General features: G+C 52.4%; 1 long non-coding RNA gene across 1 annotated transcript; it reads right to left on the minus strand.

Moving 5' to 3' along the window:
* Positions 1-272: 272 nt before the first annotated feature.
* On the minus strand, positions 273-7,932 carry LOC141577233 (uncharacterized). The gene is made up of 3 exons (XR_012506141.1): positions 4,758-7,932; positions 3,716-4,506; positions 273-3,425 (listed from the first exon to the last, which is right to left on the minus strand). It is a non-coding gene; the product is annotated as an uncharacterized LOC141577233 (long non-coding RNA).
* Between the last annotated feature and the right edge of the window lie 374 nt (positions 7,933-8,306).

Raw genomic sequence — 8,306 nt, forward strand, 5'->3', positions numbered from 1 at the left:
TCTGTCTGTCTGTCTTCTAAGGATGGAGAAGAGTTTGCTGAGCTATTTCGGGTGCCCTCTCATCCTAGTTCCTATCTCCAAGTTGGTTCAAAGTCCAAAAGGCGGTCAAGCACTTAATCAGATAGGTCCCTCGTAAAGAATGCCTCCCACATCACGACGACAGGCTTCTTAGGCCAGCCGAGAAGCTCCTTCAGTTCTGCGCCCATCTTGCTCTAAGTTGATATCAGTCTGTTACGGAAATGACAGGCCAGCCAAGAAACAAGCACCTCTCGGAGGGTTGGAGTACTCAGATTTATTACGCCGGCGGGCTCAGAGGGGCTTCTGCTCCGAAGCTCTGAGCACCTCCAAGACGTGCACATGAGGTTTCATAGGGTTAATTACAAATATGGGTCTATTCGCCAATAAGGCTCAAACAACAAAAAGCAAAGGATCAGTACACTGGAGCTTATCAATTTGGAACAGATCACGTTACTGACACTTGTTGAGCTTGGATTTACGAGTTAGCTTGTTAGCCCAGTAAACTGACACTAAACTTCAGATTTACGAGTTAGCCCAGCAGAACTTAGATCAGTAAACGGACACTTATCACACTTAGATTTGTGACTTTAGCTTGTTAGCCCAGCTGGGCTTTTCCTTTACAAGTCCTCCAGGATCCAAGAAAGCCACGTTGGAAAACAAGTGGTGATTCTGATGGGACAGGAGATCAGTCATTTGGGGGCGAAGGGTGGGGTAGGGAGACATACCAGCCTGTCTGTCTGTTTTCACCCAGTGTGGGAGCCGTCCCAAAGAGATAACTCGAGAAGAGAGAAACAGGGAGTTGACAAAGAACACGTGCAGTGGCGTGCCCTCCCCCCCCCACCCCAGGAGAAGGCCAAGCCAGAAGTCCCTCCGGATGGCGGGTTCCGGACTCCAGCTTCCAGGGGAAGCGATGTTTTTTTCCTCCCCATTTCAGGCCCGGAAGAAGAGGGAGAGGCAGAGTGTCCTTCTCGGGCATCCGCTGTTTCTGAAGCACGCTTGTTGCCAAAAGATCGGCCCCCCGTCCCCGACGAGCCCAAGAATCCAGAGACAAGGTCTCGGAGCTTAGAAGCAAAGAGGCCATTTTATCGCTCTGCCGGGCAAAGGGGATTCACAGCAGGCTAGCGTCTTCAAAACTGTGTACCCACCTTGGGGATGGAGTGGGTGGGGTGGTTCTAGAGCCATAGCTCAAACAATCGGGCATCGATCACCATCCACAGAATCGTTTTCTCATCAGAAGACTCAGAATGGTGTCACGATGCCTCCAGGTGACCCATTCTATAGAGGCTGGTGGTTAGATCTCGTTATCTCATAAGCACTCAAGGTGTGGCCTTCTTGGTCACTCAGGCTATTTTGTCAGGTCATTAGTCCCGTGACCGACCTTCTCCTCGGAGAAAGACTCAGAGACCCAGCATGATGATGACTTTCAATGAGTGAAATACAGTAGAAACAGTAAGATCGATAGCTTCCAGTTTCAACAACAGGCCTGGAACCGTGAGCAGCAACCAGTCAGTCAGGACAGTTGACCGTTTTCAGGGCGAGCATAAGAAACCGAATGACACCCCCCCCCCCAGCAAATGAATGAGTGAATGAATGAATGAATGAATGACCTAATGATCCTCCCCCCCCCCCCGCCAAAAAAAGAAGCAATAATCCGTTAGCCTAATTCCGGCCATTTTATTCATCCTCCTTCACCCTGAAGCCCCAGTCACCCACGTGCCACAGTGGTCTGTTTTCTGGTTTCCTCCACCACCCCACCCCCCACCAACCACCACCCCGCCAACATCCCCCCATGCCCAACCACCGCCCCAAGTGTGGGACTGGACGGGGGTGCAGGGGGCTGAGGGGGCGGCAATGGCGGCTTGAGGTGAGGGTGGGGAGTGTTCCGCCCAGATCGTATAGGAAGCTCAAACACAGCTGCAGTACGAGACAAGATGGTAGATTTCTGTGAGTCCTCCCTCCTCTTAAAATCCGTCCTAAGGAGGAGACAGACAGAAAGAGAAACATCACCCTCACTCCCAACGCCTCCTGCGCCCTCGATGCGCCCCAAAACAACAACAAGAAAAACAAAAACAAACACGACCACAAATAAGTCGCTATCCCTGGGGAAGAAGGATTCGATGGCATGGGGATATCATTCTAAAATTCATTCCCTCTTCATCACATTTCATGGAAACCGATTGCAATCTATGAGGCCCTGTGAAGGTAGGGGTTGGGGGGGTAGGGAGGAGGGAGGGAAGTGAAGGGGGGGGAGAGGGAGAGAGGGAGGGGGAGAGAGAGAGAGAGAGAGAGAGAGAGAGAGAAAGAGCAGAGGAGAGGAGGGATAAAAGGGGAGAGGACAGGAAAGGAGAGGAGGGAAAAGAGGGGAGGGGAGGGGAAATGAGAAGAGGCGAGGGGAGAGGAGAAGAGGGAGAGGAGAGGAGTGGAGGGGAGAAGAGAGGAGTGGAGGGGTGAGGGGGAAGGGGGGAGAACAGGGAAGAGGAGAGGAGGGGAGAGGAGAGGAAAGAGAGACAAGGGAGACAGACAGACACGCATGCGCGCGCGCGCACACACACACACAGAGAATAGCGAAATGGAGAGAGAGGCAGAGAGAGAGAGAGAGAGAGAGAGAGAGAGAGAGACAGACAGACAGACAGACAGACAGACAGACAGACACGGATCTAGGTCAGGGATACTACACATGGGTATTCTTCTGAGTGATTTTATGTGTTTTCTCAATCGCCACCTCTATGGAGATAAAAATCGCTCCCATAAGATGAAGGGAGTCCTTCTGCCACCGCCCACGGCCCCGCCCACCAGCACCGCTTGTGTTTGTCAGGGATTCCAAGCCAAAGCACGTGGAGGAGCGGGAGAGCTTCCTGGCAGCCCAAGGAGGAGGAAAGTCCGGCAGCATGAGAGAGGTGGTTGGCACGGGGAAGCTGGAGGCCGGCTGACGAGAAGATGGGTGAGGGGGCAGGGAGGAGGGTTTCCCAAGTTGGAGAGCCAAGACGAGGGAGGGGAGCTGTCGGTGGCTGCGTTCTGACCCCGACCCCAACCCTGACTGGAGCGGATCCCTGAAAGGAGGCGGTTCGGGCTCTCTGGCCGAGAACGCCCCTCTCTTCCTCTTTGTGCAGAAACACCTTCCGCAGACCGAGAAAGTCCATCCCGAGACCCTCGTCGGAAGAGTCCTTTCCAGACCCATCACGATCCTCCTGGGCCAAGGGGTCCAGGGGATGGGGCGGGGCCTCCATTCGATCCGTCTTCCGTCCGTCCGTCCATCCACAAGATCTTGAACATCCATGTAGGATTCTGGATGGTAGCAGTTTTCCAGGATCCTCCAAATCCTTGTAAGTCCTCTCCTGGCAGATTCGACCCCTAGGTCGTACCGCGCAGCACAGGGCACTAGATTCAGTCCCTCGGGACGAGGGTTCCTGAAAAAGACCAGGAAAAAGAAGAACAGAATCACTATGGTGTGCACCAGCCAGAAACCAGCACCACCTTGTCACTCTAACAGACTTGCAAAAGGCGGGGTAGGGAGAGAAAGTCATAGGATGGCTACCATCCCTCCCACCCCCACCCCACACGCCAAGCCCCAGACCATCGTCATCCCTGCTCCCCCTCCCCTCCCCTTTCCTCTCCCTTCCCCCTCCCCCTCCCCCTCCCCTCCATCGACGCCCGCCTCCCGCTTGTACCCCACTCCTCTGAACCCAGCACCACCCACCCCAGCCTGGACGGGCTCGGCTCAGATCGGCTCGGCTCGGCTCGGCTCGGCCCGGCCCGGCCCGGCCCGGCCCGGCCGTCCGGTCGACTTCTTCGCAGGGTCTAAAATAGCGCCCGGCCGACAGGCAGGTGGCACATGGCACATGGCAGGGGAGCGAGCGGGACGGTTCGGGATCTCTGGGTGGCAGGGACACGCGGCCGGACAACCAGGAGCACGGACGGCCTGGCGTGCGTTTCTCCGCTCGGGGGGGCCTCGACCAGAGACCGTGGTACGGGGAACGGGGACACACACACACCACACACACACCACACACACACACCACACACACCACACAGACACAGACACACACACACACACACACACACACACACACACACACACACACACACACACACACACACACACACACACCCACCCCTTCACCCCCACCCCCAAACCTCTGACAGCTTTCGTTTGTTTTCGGCCGACCGTCCCTCGATGAGGTACGAGTGCCTTGGCTGGGGCTGGGGGGGGGGTGGAGTTCCTCCCTCCACAACGACCCCACACGGGCTCTGTTCTGGTCACCCGAGTCCTCTTCCAAGTCAGACCACAGGCCTCCATCACCCGGCGCGAGCACTCGGGGAAACAGTCACCATCCTCATCGCTCCGCTCCACCTCTACACGTGAAGAACTGTTCCCAGCCCACGCCACTCCACCCCACCCCACCCCACGCCCCGATGCCACCCACCGCAGTGGAGAGAAACGAGACGAATCCACAGACGTGCATCAATCCGATGAAGAAAACGACGGCCCTATTCCAAGGAAGCATAGATATCTAGGTAGGAGATTCATCGAGTACTATGGAGGCGGTGGGAAAGGGGGGGGTTGCGGTGGGGAGGGTCTAGAGATCAGGCAGTACAGCCCATGCTTAGCATGCAAAAAATAAAGGTCCAGGGTTCAATCCCCAGCACCTACTCTTCAAAAATAACCCGAGAAGAAGCAAGACGGCGGAGTAGAAGGACGCTCGTAGCTCACCCTCTCCCACAAATACACCAAAACTCACATCGACGGACCCACTCGGCCAATCAGACCACCTGCGGAACTCCGACAGAACACCGCCCTCTTCGAAAGACAAAGACGCCCAAAATCTGGTAGGAGAAAAGGAGAAAAGAAAGAGTCAAAAGCAAAACAGTGCGGGAGGGACCGGCAGAGGAGGAATAGGTCTCGTTCGCCAGACCTCCCCGTCTCCAACGGAGAGGCCGACGGGACGGTGGGGGAGCCTCCGAGTCTCAGAGCTGCCCGGAGCGCCCCTTGACCGACCTATCCAAGTGAAACGGGCACAGAGGGTCCCCGCGACACCCAGCCCGAGTCGCAGGCCGGCAGCCGGGGGCCGGGACAGGCCGCACGAGCCGGGCAGAGGACCGTGGCGGCGGCACCACGCGCCGTGGCCAGGAGGGGATACAGAGCAGAACAACCCGCCCCCCCAACCCGTCCATTACGGGGAAAGAAAGGCAAAGCAACACGGCCGGTGTGCCCTGGGGAGAGGGGCGCCGTAGCCTCCATCTCCTCAGACCCGCGGCGCCATCACCGGCCCTTCTCGCGAGAAGAGAGGCGGGGCGCAGCCACAGCCGCCATAGCCCCTGGCGCGCGGCGCGCAGCGCGCGGGCGGGGGCGGGAGCGGGGGCGGGGCCGAGACTCGAATCCGCACCCGGGGGCTCTGCAACCTCCTAGGCAGGACTGAGACTCGTTTTCAGCCTGAGGCAGATATTATATATCTGCCCCGGTACCTCAGAGAACTCGCGCCACCAAGACTAAGAAGGAGCCGAGTTTTGGAATGCAGCAGGGGCGGGGCGGTTCCACCGTCTTCCCCGAGCCCACCTACGGAGAGGAGCGCCGACCCGAGGCGGAGCACACAGCCGCACAGAGCAGCGGAGCGACCGGCGCCGGGAGAGGGCAGGCGGCCAGCCACCCTCCCTCCTTCCCGGCAGGAACGCAGCATCCGACCGCGGTGCCAGGAGGGGGCGCGATCTACTTGCCCACAGGCACCGAGGGCAGCACAGACGAGGGCGCCGACAGAGGGCCCGCGGAAACAGCAAGCTGAGTTCACGAAACAGGGCGACGACAGAAAGACTTCTCGGTGAAACCGTTAAGAGCGCACCGTCTCCAGGAGAACACATCCTTTTTTTTTTTTTTTTTTTCCTCTTTTTTTTTTTCTTTTCCTTTTTCTTTTTTAATCTCTTTTACATCGGTTTTACCTTCTGTTACCTTTTTAACCTTTACTTTTGAACAGTCGTATACGTTTACGGTTTTAATCCCTTTTAAATGTTTCATTTCAAGTCTTTTCATTATTATTATTTTTAAACATCCACCCCCTTCCCTTTTTCATTCTCTTGGTTTTGATCTCCTGTTACTGGTTATTCACAGGTTTCAAATATTGTTTCTCGATTTTTTTCCTCCTTTTTATTAAGGTTATTAAAAGACGTCTCAACTCGATCGCTATTCTGCTTCCACTTACTCTTCTATTCATGATTACACACTGTCTTCAAACCTTTTCTTTCTCCCGTCTTTTAAAATCCTCTGTTTTATCTTTTGTTAAAATCTGTTCTATTTCCGATTACCTTTTAAAAATTTACTTTTGAAACAACTGTATATTATTTTCTGATCTTTTCTATTTGTTTTTAAAGGCTTTTAGAAGACGTCTCAGCTCAATTGCTATTCTGCTTCAACTTGCTCTTCTATTATTGATCGTACACTGTTTTCAAACCTTTTTTTCTCCATTCTTTTAACATCCTGCCCCCACCCCCTCTCTCCCTCTCCCCCTCTGTCTCTGTCTCTGTCTCTCTCTCTCTCCCCCTATCCCCCTCTCTCTTTTAAAGTTTTATGCCTGCCTAGGCTTTCGATAAATACATAAACTCCTTAAGGACACCAATAGATAACTGATACTCCTTAAGCCACAGTGCCAGAGAGATAGGAGCATTATGAAGAAGCAGAGGAACCACTCCCAATTAAAAGAGCCAGAGAAATTCCCTGAAAGCACGATCCATGAAATAGACATGGATGGCCTGCTCGATCAAGATTTCCAAAAAGGAGTGATCCAAGTCCTGAAGGAACTCCAAGAGATAGTGTTGAGAGATATACTATACGTCAAAAACGAAATCGAAGCTATAAAGAAGAGTCAAGGAGAACTGGTCCACTCATTGGCTGAAATGAGAACTGGTCTAAAGGCTGTCCAAAGCAGGCTAGATCACGCAGAGGAACGAATAAGTGGCCTAGAAGGCAGGACAACAGAAAGAACCCAATCAGAACAGCTGAGAGAAAAACCAATAAAGAACAACGAAAACCATCTTAGGGACCTAAGGGACCCTCGAAAGCGTGCCCATCTACGCACAATAGGGGTTCCAGAAGGGGAAGAAAGAACCAAGGGGACCGAAAAGATATTCGAAGAAAGCATGACTGAAAATTTCCCAAATCTAAAGAAGGAATCAGATATCCAAGTCCAGGAGGCTCAGAGGGTACCCAACAGAAAGAACTCAAACAGGCCCACACCAAGACATAGGCTAATCAAGATGGCCAGAGTCAAGGATAAAGCAATGATCCTAAACGCCTTTAGGCAAGAGAAAAACAGAGTGAGTTTCAAGGGAACCCCCATAAGGCTCTCAGCGGATTTCTCTACACAAACACTACAGGCCAGAAGGGAGTGGCAAGATCTATTGAAATTCTTGAATGAAAAACAAAACAAAACAAAACAAAACAGACAAAAAGAAGCAGCCTAGGATACTCTATCCAGCAAAGCTATCCTTTAGAATAGAAGGGGAGGTAAAGAACTTTGCTTCACAGACAAGCAAAAACGAAAAGAGTTTAGCAACACTGAACCCATGCTAAAAGAAACATCAACAGGTCTACTCTAAATAGAGAAGAAGGAGGATGGTACAAAAATGAGACCACTCATCACCGGAAAGGTGATCACTACCATTCATTCCAAACGGAATAAACACAAAATTGTAAAAAGAAGACATCTAAACCATTAAGAGTGGCAGAGGGAAGCAAGAAAATAATAGAGACTTTTTTTTCCCCCCCTTCTCCTTCCTTTCTTTCTCTTTTAGATGGGTTTGAGATTCTATTACTATCTGTTTCATACAAACAGTTATAGCCATAGGTGAATAGACTTCCAAACAGGGTCAACCGAACTCCAAAACGTACAAGTGAGTCACAGAAGCCAACTAAAGGCTAACTAAAGGCGGGGGGGGGGGGGGGGGGAAGCATGGAGATGAAACAACATGCTATCGAAAAGCCAATGGGTGAATGATGAAATCAAAGTTGAAATAAACAAAAAACCCAGCAGCAACAACAACAACAACAACAACAACAACAACAACAACAGCAACAGCAACAGCAACAGCAACAGCAACAACAACAGCAACAGCAACAGCAACAACAACAACAGCAAAGAGAACCTTGATACAAATGAAAATGAAAACCCAACCACCCAAAACTTATGGGATTCAGCCAAGGCTGCACTAAGGGGGAACTTTATAGCGATACAGGCCTTCCTCAAAAATGAAGAATGATCTCAAAGAAACAATCGAACCCACCAGCTGAAAGAACTAAAAAA

This window comes from Camelus bactrianus, chromosome 3 (assembly GCF_048773025.1).
Source record: "Camelus bactrianus isolate YW-2024 breed Bactrian camel chromosome 3, ASM4877302v1, whole genome shotgun sequence".
Classification (NCBI taxonomy): Eukaryota; Metazoa; Chordata; class Mammalia; order Artiodactyla; family Camelidae; genus Camelus; species Camelus bactrianus.